General features: G+C 29.7%; 1 long non-coding RNA gene across 1 annotated transcript; it reads right to left on the bottom strand.

Annotated features, from left to right (window-relative positions):
* Window positions 1-15,161: 15,161 nt before the first annotated feature.
* On the bottom strand, window positions 15,162-23,720 carry LOC123293146. The gene is made up of 3 exons (XR_006535007.1): window positions 23,577-23,720; window positions 22,867-22,868; window positions 15,162-15,172 (listed from the first exon to the last, which is right to left on the bottom strand). It is a non-coding gene; the product is annotated as an uncharacterized LOC123293146 (long non-coding RNA).
* Between the last annotated feature and the right edge of the window lie 563 nt (window positions 23,721-24,283).

Here is a 24,283-nt window from a genome sequence, read left to right as displayed (position 1 = left end):
TTTAAATTTGTACATCATATGAAATTTTTAACAATAGTACGATTCAGCAACATCGAAAAAAAAATGAAAAAAAATTACGACGAAATAATATTTTTATTGCATAATACAGTAAAAATATATTATAAATATCAAATTATATACCCGACCTCTTAAATATTGTGCGTTATATAAACATGATGATGTAATAGCTATATCACGCAATTTAGGCGCGACAAGACTAAAAACGCTTTAAGTTCGATTTATTTTCGGACAAGACAGACCGAGATGCAGTTTTTTGCGTTCGATTCAGCAAGTCAATTACAAAATGACTGTGACTTTTTTTGAATCTATTCAATCCATGAAAATTTTTTGGCATCACAAGAATGCATTTTCGTAAGTACGAAACATTATTTTTTGTATAATTAATAATTAATTATAATAAATAATTTACTAAGCTGGTCATGAATATTCAAAAGTTTCCTCGATGCACTTGGTGATGAGGTTGTACACCTAATTCCCAACATTATGTAGGCATACTAGAGGTCTCTGTATCTTCACCACAAGGCGGATATTTCCATATATTTTTTTTTGGGTGCCTTCTTTGGGAATTGGAATATTTTTGAGATCTTTAAGTGTTTGGTTGCTATATAAAGACCCATTCAAAATGTCTAATTTTTTTCTCTTACGATTCGCTCATGAGATCACTTCAACTGGTGGTAGTGGGGGCTATATCTTTATGCCGAACTTGAGGCCATTTAATTTCTTTAACTTTAACTGAAGCAAGTAATGTGACATTCTTTCTCAAATAGTTTGACATTCTTTAAAAAACATGTTGTCATCCAGTAATTTGCCCGATATTTCAACTGTTGGGCCTGGTGGCGGTGATGAATCCACGGAGAAATTGTCATTACTGTCCCAAGAATATAAGAACTACTAAAAACCTATGTATGTAAGAACTACTAAAAACCTATGTTGAGTAAAAGTGCGTAATCTTGCACACATTCATGATTTTCTAATTAAAAGAAATTAAACACTATCAATCAGCACCACCCGGAATCGCTCTCTGTCTGACATCTTTTAGTCATTTCGCGCTCAGGACCTTCCACTCACGTGCACTTCAAATTAGCAATGACGTTATACGTGTATCGTAAGCAAAGTCTGAGATTTTGGAATTGCATTCTCCTATCGGATGCGTCTTTGTAAACCATCTAACCCTATCTCTCTGGATCGTCAGCCACAATATCCTAAATAACAGCAGAAAATTTATGGATGTATTTGACACAGTATAGTATTGTGTGCTTAAGAGATGTGCAGATTGGCACGTAATAGTGGTAGAGTTGGTGTATGTTCCTTGGACTTATCAGAGCAAACTATAAGTTTCGATAGATTTTGCAATACACTGTAACATAATTCAATGTAAATGTAGTTATTTGTATGTATCGTATGCTACGCCTTGAAAATAAATACCGAAATAATAATTTTTATAACATAAAAAAGATAAATAATGTTAGAAAAAAATACAAACATTTTAATGTGTATTTATGTAATAAAATTCAATTACACGCGAAAATAAACAAACAAATACGTATACAGACAGACGTAGAATAAACATACGATACTCTGCTCTGTTTTAAGCTTTTAGATAAAATTAATATTTTTTTAAGTGGAAAAACACGGATTCTTAGGAATATGCTCTACATATAATGTATTATTATAGGTATAAAGCTACTTACATTTTTTTGAAATTATGTACGGCAAGTCAAGAATTTGTGTGATCGTGGTCCTTATGTATGTCAAAAACATTTAGTAAAGGCGTTATTGAGAGAGCCATGCTTTTATACCATGTATATGAAATATATCAAGGTATACCAAGTTTAGTCCCAAGTTTGTAACTCTTAAAAGTATTGATGCTACGAACAAAATTTTGGTATAAGTGTTCATAAAATCACCTAATTAGTTCACTAACGGTTGTCTGCTTGTCTGTCTGTCGTCTGTCCATTTTTCATCACGATAACTCAAAAACGAAAAAGATATAAAGTTAAAATTTCTACAGCGTGATCAGGACGTAAAAAGTGAGGTCGAGTTCGTAAATGAGCAACATAGGGCAATTTGGTCTAGTTAGCCATTAGAGATAGAAGAAAAATTGCTTATAAAAAAATAAACAACTTTTGTTTGAAACATTTTTTCGTAAACATCACTGTTTACCCACGAGGGCGCAAATTTGATGAAAATTTTATAGTATGTATTAATATGGGATTATCAGTTATGAATATGTGGCTTTCTAAGAGTGGATATCTTTCTTTATTTACGCGTCGTCAAAAAACAAACGATTGCGTCATCAACACTGTCTATTCATGGTATTTCAATAATTAACTCAGTCAATTGTTTGTTTTCACTTGTTTAAGTTCTGTTTGGTCTCATATATAGATAACTCAAAAAACAAAATGAAAACTTCTTGCCTGACTTCCTACAAAACGAATGCAGATAGTCCGAAACTTTGTTGAATGTCAGTCAAAAGTTTTTAACATTTGTCATTTTTTTTTCTCTTATCAAAACAAGCAATAAAGCATACATTCATGAATTTAAAGCTGGTGGCGTAATGAAAAATTTTCGGAACCCAGAACTTAAAAAGTTTTGTTATTTCAAAAACACTCTTAATAAGTGTTATTGAACTACGCCAATACAAATTTTTAACTTGATGAAATAATTCTAAAAAATGTACGCTAGCTTCATACGCATTATATTATCGTTTATTCTTTCATATTGTACACCGCTGTCTCTCCTCTAAACAAATATGTTAAATAAATTTAATGTTACTTAAATTTATTGTATAAAATTTGTTGGTGTCCATTGTTAGGCTGTGCATTTACGTTCCACATTCGTTTCCTCACACACAATATTTAATCCATATTGCGTTTCTAATTTTACGTTTTGTGTCGCCGAAAAATTAACGCCTTGAAACCTAAAATTTTGTATCAATATTCCCGAGTAGTAAATTTTGCAAAAAGTATGACAAGTTGTATTTTTTCTATGAAAGACAACTTGCTCTTGTCGATTCATGTAGCAATAGCTCAAATTACGGATAGCATTCTTGCCAAGATTTTAATTAGTAAGTTTGAAAATCCAAAGTTTTCCGAAGATAACAGTAATGCTCATAACAGTAATCAGTTATGGGCATTGTCAACAGAAGTAAAAACTAAATACTATGTTTTATTTTTTGAATTTTTGGATTACTTACAGTATGAATAATAAAAATTTCAAAACTTGAAAATTGTAGTTGTTAACATACAAGCTAAACCCTACCACGGTTCGCTGTGATTTTTTCTGATATAAGACAGTAAATAAAATAAACTAGAAATACATATAACATTTATATGATTTTCATTTATTTTTCAGTTATTGAATAGAAAAGTTCTTTCGCCAACGTTGTTGGTGATTGAACTCCTCCTAAACGTATGCACGAATTTTGAAAAAAATTTGTGTGTGTGTTAAGTGGATGCGAGAATGGTTTAGATTCACAATTTGTTCCACTACAAAATGTATTTGAGGGTTCCGCTCCAAAAATCTTACTATTCAAATGTATTTATTTGCGCTCCCAGCATATTCATCTAGAATTGTGAACAGCTATTTGAATAGTATTGAGAAATTAATTATTATTATTCAAATATTAAAAATATACTGGCCAGTTATTCCAAAGTTATATGTTTTCACTTTCGTCGACAATCTCCATGACTGACTATCTTTTTCTTAAATATTATTTTCCGTGGGAATTATTATACGCACTACAACTTCAGGTTGTAGTGCGTATAAATAATCGTGGATATAAATACTATGTATAAATACTCTTGAAAGACTTTTCGAGTTTCGCGGCCATAAACATTAGGAAGATAATTTTTTTTATTGTAAGTATTTATGTATATGATGATAGATCTTAAACCACCGGTGGTTTGAACGTGCAATCTATGATGCTTCAACTTTTATCCTCTAATAAAGAACTATTATACTAGAATAGCTCAATGTGGCTAAAGAAGTTTTCACTTAAAAAAAACTGTTAATCCTGTACCTATCCCTGCATCGTTAATAACCGAATAATTTTTTGTCAGCAGCTCCGATATTCGACATTAAAATATATCGACTTAATATTCTTATAACTTTCGGATAAAACGATTTTTGCATTTATTTTTCAATAATCTTCTTATATAGAATATAGAATAACAACAAATCGGATATGGATAAAAATGAAGCTTGTGCGTGCGGTTAATAACTTTCCGAGCCACGTGAAAGAGAACATGCAATAAGTACACCTACAATAATTTTCATAGATCAAATGTTGGGCGTCTCGGTAAAACGAACTTGCTCAAACAAAATAAGCCAGTTATTTGTGACTTGGAGCTTTTATGAACTGTAATTGTATTACTAAGTAGTAGATATGCCAGAATAATTCGACTGAAGCTTGTATTTATTAAGCGTATAGTATTCAGGATGAAAAAAATACCCTTTTATTCATATCCAAAGTAATAAACCTACGTTCCATTAAATTTACAAACAATAAAACATACATATCTAGATGAAGGTAAATATAACTGTGCTCTTATAGACATAAAAGTTGAAATCTCTATTTAATTACCATATAGGTGCTAGGAAAACTTTATTGCCATTAGTTTAAGTGCAATTAAGTTATCATTTACATTCATGATTAATAAACCGTATAAATAGATTTAGAATACTTGCACCAATAGGATACCTATACATAAAGTTATTTATACATTTTCGCCCGAATGTCCGTTGAATTGCATAGAAACAATTTTTTTTTTTCAATCAAAAATATTTTAAAGTTTTTAGACTCATAATAATCAAGAAATGCTTGACTGTCTAAGAATTCCGTGTAAAAATTGAGAAAAATAATCAATGAAACTGTTTCCAATGCAGATATTCCTAATGTATACATCTTGACTTCAAGATTTCTATGTCGCACTGATGAAATTGAAAAATATTTATTCTATTAAAAATAATAGACATAAATAAAAAAATTTGATTTGCAATTTTTAACTTTTTATTTCAAAACTAAGACCTTGGCTTATAGTGGTTTTTGTAGTGGAGTCAGGCATAAATTACAGTTATTGTGTAGTTTTAAACTTGGTTCCATGGGGAAGAAATGCGTTGACTTTCTTACTACAGAAAGCGTATACTACTAAATGCATTCAATCTTCTTAAATCCTTTATGTCGAAATCTTATTCCTTCTAGTGATAGAGATACGATATAGATTCTTTTTGATCACTCTGTATTCATCTGTAACTTTCGAATGCAAAAATATTGACTTTTTCAAGTAAGACAGTCGATTATGGATTTCGAAGGAACACTGGTGCAAACTAAGAGACGGTATAGGGTCGATTTTCACCCATCAGGTAGCCAAATAGACATATTTTTTATGAAATTTAATCTATAAACACGCCTATGATAGCATATCTATCGAAAAGTGTTCATTTTAATTAAATGAAAGTTTTTTTAATCAACTTTTTCCCATGAAGGTTTTTTTGCAGGAAAGCTTATACAAATATTTTCGCATTTCTATTTAATTATCATTCTTCTGATACCAATTAAGGTTTAGTGAACAGATCGGTGTGGTTCATATGCTATGAACAGATCTACACAGATTTGTTAACCATTCGAAATTGGTATCAGAATAAAGATATTTTAATTACAAAAATAATGATTGAGGCTTGCCTCCAAAAATCGTTCATGAAAAAAAAGATTAAAATTAATTTAATTCCAAATAGCCATGAACATTTTCGATAGATAAGCTATCATATGCGTATTTATAAATCAATAAAATTTCATAAGAAAATTGTCTCATCTGGTTATAACGAAATGAGCAAAATTCCTTTTTTTTAAACAATCTTTCGTATGATGGTGAGTACTTAATTTTCTCAAGCTACCTACTATTGTCTATGTGTCTAATGAATTTGGGATAGTGCAAATTGTGATTCACCATTTCATTCATATTGGATTACGTTATTAAAAAAAACATTATGTTTTACTTTTTAACAAAATTAGCTTTTTGTTTTACTTTGTTTCGTTTATTAACAAAAGCGTTTTTAAAAATATCACTACTCTCAACGAATATGAATTAACTACGGGACCATTTTTATAATAATAAAAACCAAAATTGTTTAATAAATTAAAATCATAAAACTATACAAAAAAAGTTGCTGATTCAACAAATTCAGGACGTGAAACAAACCGTGAAATGTTGAAAAACGTTATGATGTTTTAGTTTTCAGTAGAAAATAAAAAATATAAAAAAAATAATGGCTGAAATGGAACGACAATCAAAGAGCAATAGTGTTTTATTCTACCCCTAGTTTCTAGTTGTCTACCCATTTATATTTAATGTTATGAATATATATCTATAATATATAGTATGTTCCATAAGTTCTTAGCCCTCCTTTTAATAATAAAATTTAGAAATATGATTCAAACAAAAACTGTTGGGCTTTAATTGAGATGTCTTAAAATACCACAAACTTGAGTTATACCTCCATCGCCGTTTAACAGTGAATTCAAATTTATAAATGATAGAGGAGAAAATACCTATTTGCATTCAAAAGCCACTCTTTATAAAAAAAATATTTATACAAAAAGGAAATATAAGCAGATTTGGCAGAATAGGCTTTTGTCCACGAAGAATTAATCGGTTGGATAAAAGTTTCTAATGAATAATCATAATATGTTGTTCGTATAACAAAACAAAAAATTAATTTTTATAAAATATAAGGATTATTATTACTTTAAAAAATTCTTTGAAATTACACATTCAGTCACGTGACAGTCAACACCAATCATATGTACTTTGAAGGTACTACGCCACATTATATAAAAGGCTTTGTAAGCTTACAATTACAAAAACTGTAAACTTGCAAAAACTTGTAACTAGCATAAACAAAAATGATTGTATAACACGGTTTGATGTCATTCAAAACGCCATGATATTATGTTTTAGAAGCTAAAAGTTGGTTTTGACAAATGTAAAATACATTGGGTAGATAGTATTTTTTTAAATAATACTTTCTTGAATCGATTTAGGACAAAAGCCTATATTGTTGATATTCCCACTTCGTCCTAGTCAATTTTTAGTGAGTATATTTGTTCAATACAAAATTGTGTCCACCAATAAGTAGCCTGCTGAATAAAGGACGACATTATGATTCAGTGGCCTTGAGTTAATTTTTTGAAATTGGGGTTATACTCAAATTTAAGGTCTTTTAATTATACTCCCTTTGAGTTAAACAACTTTTTATATACATTCGTATTTAACTTAACCTTCCCCATATTTCTCATTAAATGGTGACAAAGGATATTTAGAACCTTCTGTATATTTATGTATAATATCAATACAAAATTACTAGACTATAGTAATAACTATAGTGAATTTGAGTGGTTGTTGGTTATTTCGTATGTCTAGACATAACATTTTGGTCCAATGTTGTTATTTATATTTTGTCGACTGATTCTTTTCAGTATTGCTTACATATATGAATAAAGACTTAAAGAGTTTTTAGATGGTTCATATTATAAATAAAACTTTGCTTCAAACTGATATGAGTGTGTTTATTACTAGTAAATAATATAGTTGTAGATAAAATTTTCTTCTCTATTGTTTCATATATCAAATTTATTTATTGTTTAATGTTTGATATTTTTCTTTCATTTTTAAAATGGCCTTTTTTTTTTTTATAGAGAACTAATAGTAACTCATTCGCTTCGCTGGGCTACTCTAACTTTTATAATCAAATATCACCAACAAATTTCCAACCTTTCCTCATTGGCCACCCGCCCTTCCTCTAGACATTAACAGACATTTAGTTTTTAAGCTATTCATTCCCAAGATGTGTTAAGAGGTTAGCTATTCACCATCCTTACAATATACTAGTTAAACTCAGACCAATGTAAGTATTTTTTATTCATTGATGATGTTAATTTTGTAGTGAATTACGTCTCAGATCCAAATTAGGTAGAAAGCATTTTTTTCCCAGCTTATTCAGGAAGCGAAGAAGTCTGCAGCCAATTATAGAACATTCCTTATTTCGTATCCTTACTTAGAATAAAACACTCTGTGTCAAACGTAAAGAATGGGTTACAACATCAAATTCAACAGCAACATTTAACAAGGTTTTTTAGTTTTAAAATTAATAATTTCGTTTGTAATGAGTAAATAAATGCTTGAATTCTTATAACGATTTATATTTGGTAAACATCTCTTTAACCAACCTTTTTCTTTGTACCCATTATGGTGAAAACATATTTTGGCAACTTATTTTATTCAGAATACTTTCATATCTCTTGTTAAAGAAGCGCTTACAAACTTTCACTTTTATGGTATTTCTCATAATCGAGAGATCTCTGTTAGGATTCCCTTATTAGGATAATTTATTTAGTACGGATTTTTGAGAGACAGGCAAAATAATTTTACCTATTTAATTCATCTTATTACATTTATTTAGCGTGATCTGCCTGTCTGTGAGGTGGACAGAAAATAAATAAACAATTTTCAAATTGAAATTTGGTTTTTTTGTTATTGAATACGCGGTAAAAAAATTACTGGACTGAAGAAAGTGCGTTTACTTGGCTATGAATGGTTTAATATTTCTGGAGCTTACGATCTCAATATTCAGAAATTTTTTAAGTTAATTAAAAAAAAAATACTACCAAACCAAATTTTTTATTAAAAAATCAAGTAATTACCCACACTTTAACTTTAATTATATTAAGTGTGTTGTTAATTATTTATAGGAATAATTAATTATTTTAAAACGCCCACATTTATTGATCTTGTAATTTATTAATAAAATTATCATAATATTCATATAAATAATATTAGTTTTTTCGATAAATATGTTTACAGCTATGTATACACACTATGTTAGTTATAGAAATGTTATCCTTTAGCACTAACAAACGAACTGCTAATTCCATAACTTAATACTTATAGTAGCATCATATTGGATTGTAAAGAGAACATAAAGTATAGAGTACAGTATTTCAGGGTATGAATTACAGCATAAAACAAGTCGTGAATAGTGTCTGGTGCGACCCTGGCTTGACTGACTCGAACCATTTTCGGTATCACAACGGACCCCATGATCCAAGAATGGTTCATGAGGAGTGCTTTGACGTCAACGGACTTTAGGACAGAATGGCCATCAAAGAAAGGTTGGCTCAAATAAGTCCATCCCCTCGTGGCAAGAGCAGGACAGTGACAGAGAAGATGAGACATCTTCTCCTCCTCCTACACACAGCTCCGGCAATAGCCGTGACAGCTATTGCAGGCGTTCGGGCGTTCAAGTTAATATAAGTTTTGTTTAAAAGTAAGGCCACAAACAGTTTTAGAACGACTTTATGTCAATAACAATAAAAAATAGCCAAATAATCAACCGTATAGTATAATCAACCACCAAATTGGATATTAATAATTGATAAATTACCGCTGCTGGAGCTTAAAGCCTGCAGCCGAGGATTGGAACTAATGAAAACAACGAACATATTTAGACGACTTTTCCTACTGCATTTAAGCACTTTCGGCAGGACCTTTCGAATACCAAGAACTTCAATGCCATTCTCATATTTGAGGTAACCTGAGTTGGTGTTAGAGACATGCTTTTTGAAGGTTATAGCTTTTTATAATTGATGCGAAAAAAAATTGTTAGTTAATTTGAAAGACCTGTTCACCGTTATCAGATAACTCTTTTTGTTTTCTAAATAAATTTTTGGGAATGGACCCTTTGTTGCGGAACTCTACTATTGACGTTCTTTTTATATTTTGTGTTTGTATATATGGCCTGTCTGTATATAGAGGTAATAACAGTGTAAAGCTAGATTTTTTTTCTATTTCAATTAAAATTATGATATTCATAAATATGTTATAAAAATATTAATAAATAATAAAAATGAAAATAGAAACCTACATTTATACTTCAAGTTTAACAGTAAAATATATTTTTATGTTAACAAATCTATAAATTTTTTTTATTAAAATTGGATATTGTAGACATACAATATATATTTATTGTCTGGTAATCTGGAAAAATAAGTAGGATTATTGTCAATTACACTAAAAATATTATAAAAGGAAATGTCGTTAATTTTTTTTTTACCTAATCATTAAAATTATTATGTGTTAATCCAGTACACCTACGAATTTTGATTTGAAATACAGAGAATCTCTTGAAAAATGATTTTGAATTGCTGTTTTATTTCTAATATCCCCCAGCTTTTGAAGTAGACACGGATTTCAACGGTCATTCAATCAACGTTGTGACTTCAAGATTGAATCAGCTCAGATTGAATTGGTTACGGAATTGGTTACGCCTTAACCAACTGAGCTAATAGAGCAACAAGGTTCAGTAAACGTTATCGAAAGTTTGACGGGTGATCATCAATAGCAATGAATGAGTATATCGGCATTTCTGGGTGTAGCCATTCCATCTTAATAGATCCAGCATATATATTTATATGCATGTGACAATTTAACAGAGTAAAAGCTCTATAAAAAAGTAATATAGAAGATATTTTAATTTTTTATTCACAGATAAAAAAAAGCTTTATAGACAAATAGAGATAATTTTAATTATATCAAGTTTATTGTACATTTAGTCTAATAAATTGTACGAACATATAGAATATAAAATAATATATTCTTATACAAATAACGCTTTAAGGCAAAAGAGAAAATCGTAGTGAGAGTAATACCTTAACTGTATTCATCATATGGATAAATCTACTACTATTAACCATATCCACCAACCTAGTATTATATGTACCTAGTAAGAACATTATTAACTTAGCTTTGCTTGGTGTATATTGTATTTGTGTAACTTTTAATGTACACATATAGCCTAGCATCTCAGTTCTACAAAATTACTCTGATATAGATAACAAGGAACATTTTCCATATCTTGTCGAACAATTCCGTATGCTATGATACTTCTTAAAGTACAGATTGGCACATCTTGAAATTGAAAGAATGCCAATTGTTTTTTCAATGAAACTTTTGTAAAAAAGTGAAAATTTGTATAGGATCAGTTTTTAAGTGATTTAACAATGAGCAAGGAATGGAAGGAAAATGGTGCAAATTTTGATTTAACTATGATCATAAAATTGATAAATATTCCTGTTTTTGATATACTAAGAAGAAGAAGTCCGAAGTCTGACAAAATGGTTATTCGTTGTGTAACACTTCAAAAACAGCAATTAGAATTAGTCATAACCGATTTTAAATTTGTCGATATCGTAATTAAAAGTCGTAGTTCCACAACACTATGCAAAAGCTCTAATGAGAAAGTCCTCCCAAAAATACTCCTGCTTAAACTGCCTTAGGGCTATGACTACGCAAATTTTTGTAAAATTTTGTGTTGGTTTGTTTGGTTCATGTTGTTCTAGTAATTGGGAAAATCATTTTATCATACGTCAACCAGTGACAGCTAATAATAATAGAACTGCGGATTGGCAAACTAAATTTAATTTTTATAATTTAAGACTAAATTTAATTTTAGTGTTACTCTGATGTATGAGCTATATTATTCTTGAGTTTCAATTAAATCCATTTAGTAGTTTTTGTGAAAAAGTCACAAAAAAAAATATATATCCTTACTTTCACATTCATAATATATAGGGATTTTTTTGTTTTATAACTTTTACTTAGGTTTTGTTACGTCAAAGGCACTATTTTTATTAAGCTGTTGATAAATTTTAAGATTTTAAATATGTTTATGTGAATGTAATTGTTTATCCTATTTATTTCATAGTAATTATTTATTTTTGTAAAACAACTGACATTTTTGTAACACAAAATTCGGTAGTCCATCTGCAACATATATTAACATTTTTTATATGTTTTGAGATATACATAAATAACATAATTTTAGAAACCTTTGGTACCTAACTTTGATTCAAGAGTAAGTAATCAAAATATACAAGTTATACATTAAAATTATGTTAGTGAACCGAGGTGATTAAATGAATATTATTCTCCAGCCTGTACTTGTCTACTTTATATATACGTAACTTGTATTAGGAACAACGCAATATAGAATCATGTGAATTGACCTGTCTCAGAGATGTGGGATTGTAAACATAATCTACCTGTGTTTTCCGTTTTTAATGAAGAAAAACCACGATTATCGTTTCTCAGTGTAACTTACTTACATTCTATAACAAACTAACCAGTAAACTGATGCAATCTTTTGTTTATAGTAAGTACACGAGTGCAGGATGGTAGTACAAAATTAGTGTCTATATAATATGTATGGAGTATTTGTGTTCACTGTAGTTCATATAATTGGATGCAATCTGCTTCAAGGGGCCATTCACAAAGCACGTTTTTCTCTATACAAGGATGTTATGGGCTGTCACAGGATGGATGGATCAATGCTAGTGGGAGTTAGCTAATGGAGATCCAATTTTTTTAAAATATTTGTATAGAAAATAGTGAACCAGCTAACGATGCGTGTTTCGTTCGGTATTTTTGTGACACGGGCAGTCAAAATGCTTAGTGATCATTAGTGATACAACACAAAAATATTTTTCGATTCCCCTAATTGAACTAATCGGTGATTGGTTGACTTCCACACGGACAGATGATTTCTAGCAAGTAATTATTATTCATTTTACTTTTCTGTTTTTTTTTTTTTTTTTTTTTTTTATATTTACAGTCGCTTTTTAAAGGCGAGGCCATTAACGACTACTATTTACAAAATATTAATCATATTAACGAAAATTATCTAAATGTTTATATGGCGTAATGCTGTAGAGGGGGTGGGATTTAAAGTGATTTAAACGCGTTACATAGTTTATGTAACGATAGCAAAAATCAATCGTCGAAAAATGAGCAATTAAACTATTAATTCACTCGATGACCAACAAAACAAACTGAATGAAAATAAAAAATGGAAGAAAGCACATGTTTTTTTAGTCTTCGTAAATTTACCTAAGGCTCCCCAACGAGAGTCTTTTGACCAAAAATTTGTCTACTTCATTTCGCTTTCCTTCCCTAGGTCCACTTTTTACTATGCCATCGAAAATCCACCTGTGGCTCCACACAAAAGCCCTTCTACCAAAAATAAATAAAAGAGCTTAATTTTTTAGGGTACCTCTTTTTGGTGTTTATTTCTCACATTAATACTGTCTACTCTTAAAATTTAATTTTTTTTCTGCATGTGCTACACTTTCTTTACAGGGTCTCATAAACTTCAAATTTGATATTTGAGATACATTTTTTATTTTATAATTGATGAAATTGCTTTTTTATTTAGCCAGTTATTGTCAAAAATTTCACTTAACACAGCTAGTATTAAAACTTCACACACCAGTCTCAAAAATTTCAAACTGATTCAATTTTTTTTGAGTTGTAATGTAACATTCTACATACTTTTCCGCTGCAATTGTAATTGGAATGAAAAGAGTAAATGAATGGATAAAAAACTTAAAACTAACTTTATTTCGCTGGTTTTTTTTTCACTTTGTTTTCTAAATTTTGTTTTTATTTGTTTAAACCCTTGTGCAGTTTTCTCTCCTGATGCACATATACTAACAGCCACCAATTATTATCAGTTCGTAGATACAATAACAACAGTCAAGTCAGTTCGGTAAATGGTTGGTTCGAAAAAGTTTTACGATATGTTTTGAATATAAATTTTTGTTTACAAAATTGGAGTAGTATTTCTATATACACGGTGCTCCAGACCACCCGTATCATCTATTTTAAAAGTGGAAAAATAATTATTTTTAAGAAGCAAGCTCCATCAAGAAATGTGAAGTTGATGTAATTTTTTTTAGAATGGAACGCGTTGTTTTAGATTACACAACTGACCCGACTAGAAATTGTCCCAGTACTTATATTGGGGCCCGCTTGGGATTTGTTGGGGCATGGCCCAATAGGTCTATCCCATTTGGGATCCGATTGGGAACCTTTTGGGATAGCCCAATGTAAAAATAGGCGATTTATAATAGTTTTTCCCAACTGGGGCCTATTTGGTAACTTATTGGGAAAGCCCAAATTAAATTAAAATAGGTCTATCCCAATTGGGATCCAATTGGGAACCTTTTGGGATAGCCCAATGTAAAAATAGACGATTTTAAATAGTTTTTCCCAAATGGGGCCTATTTGGTAACTTATTGGAATTCGAATTCAGTACAAAAAGTATAAAACTATTGTGCCAAAATTTTTATAGTGTGTTTCATTATATGTGTCACCTATTGTAAAACTAGAGAATTGGTTGTTTCAAAGTATTTATTTTCCTATGAATGGCTGCCTATCATCGAAGGGTAATAATTTCAAATTTTTGTTTTTGTTGGGTATAGAAGACTCGAAGTTCATATTTTTGTCAACAATCATGGAAATCTGAGTAATATTTAACCATTCAATCAAACAGCTATAGGAAAGAACTGAATTGATAACATTTAACTACTTGCCTTAATGACTTAAATGACTACCAAGTCATTTAAAATTAGTTTCACTTTCTACCAACTAGCGCTGAAATCCACAATATGACGTCGGCAACCCACTATATGTTTCCCACAGTGTCTGATAGCGTTGACGCAAAATGAAACTGTGTAGTGAAGAAAAATACCTTAATTGTATACTTCGAATTGTTTTATATTAAACAACAAGTTGGCGCTAAGTATGGTACTATTAAAAACTGGTTTTCACGGCCAAAATTCCAGTACTCAGATACAAACTATGACAAAGAAATTTCAGAAAGTTTTTTTGAGTTACGCTTTTTGATCTCATGATTACTAAATAACAATGTTATATTTTAGATCACGAAAATAAACAATTTCTAATATCAGATATATCTTTTTTCTCAAAGAGTCATCTTATTGTATGAATGGCCTCGGCATCAGCCAGTCAGTTCATTAAATGTTGTATTAAATGCTATGGCTGAATATCATTTAGGTCGTTTATTGAACGGCGCTGTATAAAAAAAAGGCTACGTAGTTAATTGAACGACTAATTAATCCATATCTGGAAAAGAATAACAAGCTCCATTTAAAATATACTATTAAATGCACTTTAATAATAGATGATATAATTATCAATTGCCGAGAACGAAGTTGAAAGTTACACCTTTCGATAGCAATTTATAAAGAAAATATTTTTTATATATTTATTCAATAGCGGATTTTGAAAATATTTTGCTTTTTTGAAATAAACATTTTTCTAGTTTAGAAATCAGTGATACGGGTGCTCTGGAACATCCCATAGAAAAATACCTTAATTGTATACTTCGAATTGTTTTATATTAAACCCGTTATTTATGTAGTGTTTAATTATTTAACCTTAGATAATTGAATGAAAAGTTCAGAAAAGAATAGTTTTGAAGCATTCTGAAAATTAACTGTTTGAAATCGTTCGTAAATAAATGAGATTTTTGCTTCACTTATACTTTTGTATCTGTATACTTTGTAATCCAATAAAAATATACCAGTAAAATTTAGCTCATATGTATTAAGTACCGTATATTAATGCGTTCAATTAAAACTGCAACACTCTGATATATATTTCATATATATTTGCTGGCTGAAATATACACATTTTCGACAAAATATATGATTAGGTTAGGTCATATTTGCTGTCCACGAGAGACACACTTAGGCCATAGAACCCATTGTGATACAATATATTATGTGTTGTACCACCTTTTCCACTAATTTTTCATGTATCCATTCCTCAATTACTTTGAGACGCTGAGTACACATCCTTCATGTATGTACCACGCATGTACTCTAGCACATCACAATCATTAATTAAATTTTTTTTTGTGCCGGCGAGAATCGAACCTGGTATCCTATGGATGCACAGAATTGGTTACGGTTTAACCAACTGAGCTACAAGGGTTGGCCACGAGACATTTACTGATATAAAGAAAGTGTTGCGTTATTATTGAACCTAGGAAACATCATTTTAAAGTATACATGGTATGAACTTACTTCCAATAAACAATGATTTATGTAGAGTATGATTTATAAAACAAAATATAATGATCAGATTGTAAATAGACAATCAGAAGCATCGAATTTTTGTACTTTTTCTCAAAAACATTTTACAAACGAACTACCGAAGGAAATGGAGTCATTGCTTTTATACTGATGATGGAATTTTGAAAATTATGTGTCTGCATCTATACATTTATGTGAGTGTATCCTCTCTAGCTATCGATGTTGATGAAAGTTGATGAGAATAATCGACAGATAAAGAAGGGGTGGGGAGTTTTTAGTGCAAAAGTACGAAATTTTGAATTTTTGCAAAATAAATCGCTTAAGCAGTTTTAAGTAAAAAGTTCTATTTTTTTTTCTTTGAACGCTTAGTTTTCGAAATAAAAACTCTTGATTTTAAGAAAAATGTGTTATTTTTTGCAATCTCTGAGGGAATTTGTTAAGCTGATAAGCTCTTGCCCTACGAATTTTTTTTGTTTTTATTTTTAGTTATCCTTAAACAAATTCACATTGAAAACCAGACCACCTGCATTCCGATAAAATATCTTCATTTCAATACAAATTATTGTCCAATAAATGTTTTCTAGGAAATAGCAATATCTGCCGAGATTATTACAGAATGATTCAAGGTACTCACTCTATTATTCGTTTGATCTACGTAAGATTAGTTTTTAGTAGTATTTGATCACAATATTTATTTTAAAAAGAAATTTTTAATTGATGATAAATCTTTCAAATCAACCATGTTGAATTTTGATTAACCGAAAACATGCGTCGGTCGCGAGAAAAAGCAATTAATGTTCTATTGATTACAAATAACATTAAAACAATACTAGATAGAAACAGAAACAACATGAAAAAATACTAAATTAAAAATGTTAAACAGTAACGTTACTCAACTGTACTGTGGTTTTATTTCAATTCAAAAATGTTGATTACATAATGAACGATGCAAAATATTACTCAATATACAAATCATTCGATTTTCCAATTGAATAAATTTATCAACCTTGATCCTGCATCTCGTATTACTAATTCTCTCTCACACACTACCTACAATTTTAGCAAACCTATATAGGTACATTACAAACACATCGCGTTAATTTTATAGAAATCATGTCTTCGACTCGTACCTAAAAAATTTTGATACCGAATTACCTATCAAATTATCAGAATAAAATAACGATGATTCGAACAAGTTTTCAAGAAAACTTACACTCACTTAATAATTAATCAACAATCATGCAATTTTAAGTTTACTGATTTTTGTTACCGTTTTAAAGCTCAATATTTTGATTAAAAAGTTAATATTCGTATTAAGTTATATGTAAAGTCGTAAATTGTGTACTTTTTAACCCCTGAACTAAAAAAAAGGGTGTTATAAGTTTGACCGCTATGTGTGTGCGTCTGTCTGTCTGTCTGTTTGTCAAAAAAAGGAAATAATTGTCGATGATCATCAAAATCAGCTCAGATTGGAAGAGGCTTAAGGGAAAAAGGGTAATTTAATGGAGAGTGTTCTTAGATATGTTTCAAGTGCGTGTTTAGGGTTCCGTAACCAAAAATTTGTCGGGTTTTTTTAAATTTTATAAATTTCACTTGTGTTGTATGGATACAACGCAACACGAATTAAATATAAATTGGAATAATTATTTCGTATTTTGGAAATGAAGATATAAAGTAGCATTCAAAGCTTCTCTACGTACGTTCATTAATGAAACTTGCCAAAAGGATGACATCCTGCTGCTTTGGGTCTTGAAGAGAGAGTATTTTCTTAACCATACTGATAAGAATTTTCTTTCTAACTTTTGATGACCAGAAACTTTTAATTGATATTGATTAACTAACAAATTTACAAGCTTTAAATTATTTTAAACTATATCTTAATTAAGAAAAGCAAGTTCACGCAATTACCAACAAAATCACTTATGAATCACATACAAGAGGTTCAAGAAAATAATAATTGGACATTTTTAAGTTTTCGCTTCTGTAGCCAAGGAAGTGTATATTTGTTAAAGCAATCAATCTATTTGGACCCTTACAATTTTTGTGTTAGGAATTTATTCGGATTTTTAAAATTTTCGTGTGCAACTTAAAAAAAAATAAAATTGAATATCTAATCAACAAATTGATATTGTCGATTAATTTTTTGTGTAGATGTGTAATTATCGAAATATTTGAAGTTGGGAAGAAAACACCTATTATCTAGTCTATAAAAATTGAGATACACGATGAAACACTCGGATTGAATACTTTGACCTATATTACCAATCAATACTCGCAATCATAGGAGACCAACCGATATGGGATTTTTATGCTAAAACTTTTTCTAAGCTTAAAGAATAGTACCAATGAATACTTCTTCACACATATTTGGGACGCATATTTTTTATCACAAAAACTAAATATTGTTTTAAACACCTGTTTTTCTAATGCCGGCGGCCTGTACTATAATAGTTATGAATTTGTTTTTAATTATTATATATTATAACAAATAATTGATAGGATTTACCTTCATTATACCATTACTATATTTAGCGTTAATATTTTAATCATGAAAAAGCCTACAGTTCTTATAGCCCATTTTTTTACGAAAATGTTTAAATTTATTTTTTCGATGGGTTTTATTATTGTTAACGGGTAATACACGTTACTGAATGCCAAATATGATATTTATAAATACAATCGAAAAATTATTTAAATTTCTAATCGACATCAATAAAAAGAACGTTTAAATTCTTCTCAATATTTCTCATTTTTATACTGATTTTACAGGATGTGGTGGAAAGATATGCAATCATATCAATTTTTCCAAATTACTTCTTTGACATTATAAACTACATAAAAAAGTATTGAAAAAAAATCAAGTGTCCAAAAAAATTAATTGTGTCTTCCACACATTGTATTCTCATTAATTTTTGCTAGTAATAGATTTATCAAAATTTTTTGCTAAACTGTCAGATCCGTGTAAAACTGGTGATATGGAATAAATGCTAAGTTTATTAAATTTTATTAACGAAAATTCGCTTCAATACCTTTTCTTGTAACTTAAATTTTGAACAATGTATATTCACGACAAGTTCATTATTTTGTAAGAAAAATGGATGAGATAAAAAAATTTCTATACGGACAAAAGCATTATATAAAATATATGTGAGCATTAAAAAGATGGGAGAAAAAAACGAAACACTATGAAAAATAAGCGTGACTGGGAGCTTTAACGGCACATAACACAACACAACTCATAATATTCATTTATATATATACGTACCAGGTGTGTAAAATTATCCTTCCACCCTTTACAATTTTAGAACAAAGTTGACGCACACGTTTTGTGAAATTGAAATGAGTTTTTTATCAGTTTTGAAACGGAATATTTCTTAATCAAATTGGGCTCTAATTTGATAATGGTATTCCAGTTATATTAACATTTTGTCTCAACATGCCATGTCTCAACATGGGGCAAGTATTTAACGAATAGCGTAATTGTAACGAAAAGAAAACATTTATTAGATCATTTTTGTTGGACTATAACCAAAATCTGCTCAAAATCATACAGAACGTTTCGAATTATTCCTGGATGTAATTCATGTAACCAGCGCTCTAGTTTTTTAAGAAGGCCGTATGTTGAATTTAGACACCGGGTATATATATATGAAATGTTTCTAAATGTAAACCATGGATCTGGTGAATGTTTTAGAGTTAACTACATACATTATACACTCTAATATTTGTTGTACATTGTACCAGTATAGTAGCACATCCATGGCTCGTCGTCGAGGTATGCAGGACAACGCTGTATAGCTAGTTACTTGTACTGTATATGTATATCGTTCTTTTTAACTTGCTGCAATGCAGTATTGTAGACTAGAAAGCATTCGAAAAGCGTGTTATTGTACACGATAATCAAAAAAATTAGAATCGATCTAAAAGTTAATAGCTTTGAGCTTAAAATTTATTGGTTAGATTATATTGACTATTCATTATACTTGCAAGAACAAACGATTCAGTTGCAATATCAAAAAATGCAAGCAAATCATCCATTTATGATTGATAACACAAATGCAAAAATAAAAATTATTATTTGTCCATTTGTGTAAAATTTTTATTTGGATCTCCATACACTTCCGGATGTATAATTTGCAAATTGCTGCCGGTATATCTAAAAAAAAATTTATGGCGATTCTTCTCATCGATTTTAGAACGTGCAATTTGTATTAATAACCAGGCCTGTACTTCTGCCGGGTAGAATACGGGAATAGTTAGTACTATTGCTTAGTAAAAAAACTATGCAACAGTATGGTTCAATATGGTTCGCTTTAAGCTTAAAATGTCAAGCTTAAGTCCATAGAGGTGAGATAAATTGCAAAATGTTTTAGCAAATGTACTGAGTTTATGAACGAATAATTTCTGAAAGGATGGTTGTTTTTGAAAATGGCACATTATTTGATTTTCAACACTTCTTATTCCTTTAAATACTTTAGAGGACAAGGGCACGCTTCAAAAATTCCTGCTTATTACCTTTTTTTATCAACTTTTGTTAATCTTGCAATGTTAAGATCAAACCTTGCAAATGAATTTTAAAGTATTTATTCTCAACCGATTAAGCTGAAAGGTTAAGTTTTGGATGGCAATGCACCGTCAGTTAAGTGACTTCATTCTGAATCGACTGCGATGGATCACCCAAGATGCCGAGCTTGTTATTACCTATAAACTTCGATGATAAGGGTATCAAATAAGAGGTTTTGCTGGGAAGAATTCACATAACATATGTAAACCACATGACAAGGAATTTTTATGGTAAACATGAACTCATTTTTAAATCGTTTCCACCATATTTGTTATGCATACGTTTTATAGCTTCAGATTAAAAATTTAAATAAAAAATACGATTTCAAGGTCAAGCTTTTATTGTACTAAAAAGTAGAAAATCATCATTTCCATGAGTCATTCATCATTCGGACTATTTGGAAATGCTTGACGAGCTCGGAATCATCCATAATATTTTTAATTGAGTGCCTCCAGCTTTAACAAATAGTGATTTTTAGAGTTACTCATAGAAATACTTTTTATTGCAATAAAAGCTGTATTTAAATTTTTATTTTTCTTAATTGAGTAGTTATACAATTTTATAGATACATGTGGCAAAAATTTTTATTACCCTCAATTTTTCTAAGCTTTACATACACGAAGTGAAATTTAAATATTCCTCATATAAACGGTGTTTCATTAATATGCCGACAAACTTCCAAAAGAGGTTGTATAAATTGTTTTGATGCTATCACAGATACCCGTTTGTCCACATTTTTATGTTTATGACATGCTTAGATATGAAAGTAAGGTTGCTGTTTCTTTGTTTGTTTGTTACGAAAAAACTACTGAATGGATTTGAATGAAACTTTACAATAATATAACTCATACACAAAATAATACATGAACTATACTTCATACATACATTAAAAAATAAATAAAATTTGTCTTTGCCATTTCACTGCGATCTATGAAGATCATTTTAAAGCGAAATTCAAGATTTCTGTAAAAATAGTGGTCATATGTTCTGATATCTTTAATGAATTATGACTGTGTAACATAAAAAAAAAAAAAATTTTGCGTGTACGTATATTTTACTTTTGTTAAACAATTCCTATACCTATTTCAACTGTTATGTAAGTGAGATAAGTGAGAGCAAAGGAGGTGGAGACTATATCGCGGTGGTCTTTACTTTTTAACCCAGCGAAGCGGACGGGTATAGAGCTTGTTACGATTTAAAATTTCATTTCCTTTAAGACTTTTTCGGAAAAAACATCAACGTTAAAAATTATCCGATATAACGTCCGTAATGAGATTTTTTAATCATTATATAGATGATTACTTTTAAATCTATTTGAATCCGCTGTTAAGCACATGAAAACTATTGTTTCTAGGTAACCAATATAGGTTTCACTAGAAAAAGCATGTTTAAGAGGAATTATAATGTTGTCTACTTATGATTTGTTAAACCTTTTAAGGTAAACAATCTGTATAAATATGCTTTCAATAATAATATTTTGACATGTATACCAAATATCACACATATATTCCATGTAGGTATGTAGTGTTATGATATTCTTCTACATATTTGATAGATTTTATTTTTCATCCGAATGTTGTTTCGAATATTATTCAAATGAGAATCTTTCAAGGTAGAATAGCTAGAGATAGATAGGATATTACATAATATTTGAGTAGAAATTCAGTAAAATAATATGAAAATATTGATACTTTGAATAGAATAGATGTTATGATTTTTTTTTTATATTTCTTTCAATACATATTAACTGATAGAAAGTATAATTGAATTTGTTTCGAAAATTTTATATTTTATAATATCAAATTTGTTTTTTTCCTCTGGCTACTAACTGTGCGTCAAAAAATAATACTGCAGTGCAATAGGGTAACCTTTCGACACCCAAAAAAAAAGAATCTTGCTTAGCAGTCTATGTATGTTTAAGTGTTTTCCCTCCTTCTGCTTGTAGACTCAGTGGATTTCAACGTATGGGGCATCGTTTCATTTATCTCAACTTTGTATCTCTTCAATTTTTAACTAGTCTTGAAGATAGAGCTAAAAGCTGAAAATGCTGCTAGTGAAAATTAAAGAAGATGTAAGATTTTGTTTAACACAGGGTAGAGCAATATACTTCAAGCCTCTAGTGCAGATCGACATCTTCAACCAATCTTAGCTCATCAACGAATATAATGTAAACAAATAAAAAATAAAAAATCAGATCTGATCGTTTCATTTATGGTATCGAAGCTCTTAAACAAATGAACAGACTTTAAGTATTGCTTGAAAGGTAATTTGATCGAGAATGGTCTTAGCTATATTTCAAGTAAACCTTCAGCCTTTTGAAGAGCATTACTTCTTTTCCTGTAACCGGGTAAGAAAGCACACTCTCTTCTCTAAGCACACTGTCGATCAAGTTACCTTTCAAACAAAACAATAAAATTGATTTATCCGTATAGGAGCTACGATGCCACAGTCAGGCACACAAATACACAGATACACAGACACATTAACTATTAAAGCGACTTTTTTTAGCCGGCGATAAGTAAATAGAAAGTTATTGCTCTGACTTCCGAAGGTCGCGTATATGACCAATTGTATACATTATACCAAGATATAACAATAATATGTTTTATTTTTAAAACATAAGTTGTTATAGCATATAAAACTAATCTCCAATTGACGTATATTTGAAAAAGAAAATTATATTGATCTATGATCATATTGTAACAGTAATTCCAACGAACAAGTCTTGAGAATGAATATTCATTTTTCCCATTATTCATAAGTATTATTGTCTGTTCGCAATGATACTTATTCGTCAGTTTCTTAGGATAAGAAATTGATTTGTAGAGAAAACATTTCATTTATGGTTAAAATAATAATATTGTATTATAAGTTACGTAAGTCACATCAAATCTTTGACCTCATTCATACAAAAATTGTAATCATCACCGTAAAAAAAAGAAGCAAAATCGGTTCACACAGACAGACACACACACATAGCGGTCAAACTTATAACACCCCTTTTTTTTTAGTTGGGATGTATTTCTTGAAAGTTTTAACCAAAGAGCATAGGATAAAGGAGAAGCAGCCCATATGAGCTAATGTAAAATCGTAGTATACGAGTTTCAGCGCCTCTACCGAGTCAGGCTTTCAAACTTAATAGTTAATAGTCACCCCCGCAAAGTAGTTAAACTTAATAGCCATACCCGCAAAGGCCTACAAACTTAATAGTTGATCGCCTCAGACTCCAGATGTCACTTATAATTATACTTCTGCTTCTTGTCTATCCTATAGTCTTTGGTTTTAACTACTTTTATTAGTTTAAAATTTTTTATTTAAGCATATGTAATTAGTAAATTTTACTAGTAAAAGACTCGCCTCTAGATTAAATTATCAGCTTAGTTTGTACGAACCCTAATTCGTAATGAAATTCTTCATATACGCAAGTATACAAATCATAATATACTGTAATAATACAAAGATTTTTACATCACGGTTCGTATCGTATCATTGCTACTGTTTTGTTTGTTCCACTTTATTCAATCCACGAGATGAAATCAAAGCATAATTTTTTTTAATGAATAAATAAATTCATTTGAAAATTCTTTTTTTTTTTTATCTGAAAGCTTTTTTACTTTGAATTCTGTAATGTTTTATTTAACACTCTCTCTAATGAATGGTTGTTTAAACCTTTTATACATTTTTATAAAGAATTATTCTGTACGCAGATATCACACGGAGATTATTTTTCTGTGATTTTTTGATAT

The sequence above is a fragment of the Chrysoperla carnea genome, chromosome 2, assembly GCF_905475395.1.
Source record: "Chrysoperla carnea chromosome 2, inChrCarn1.1, whole genome shotgun sequence".
In the NCBI taxonomy this organism is placed as follows: domain Eukaryota; kingdom Metazoa; phylum Arthropoda; class Insecta; order Neuroptera; family Chrysopidae; genus Chrysoperla; species Chrysoperla carnea.
The sequence above is the reverse complement of the archived record's forward strand: the minus strand, read 5'-3'. Positions and strand labels throughout refer to the sequence as shown.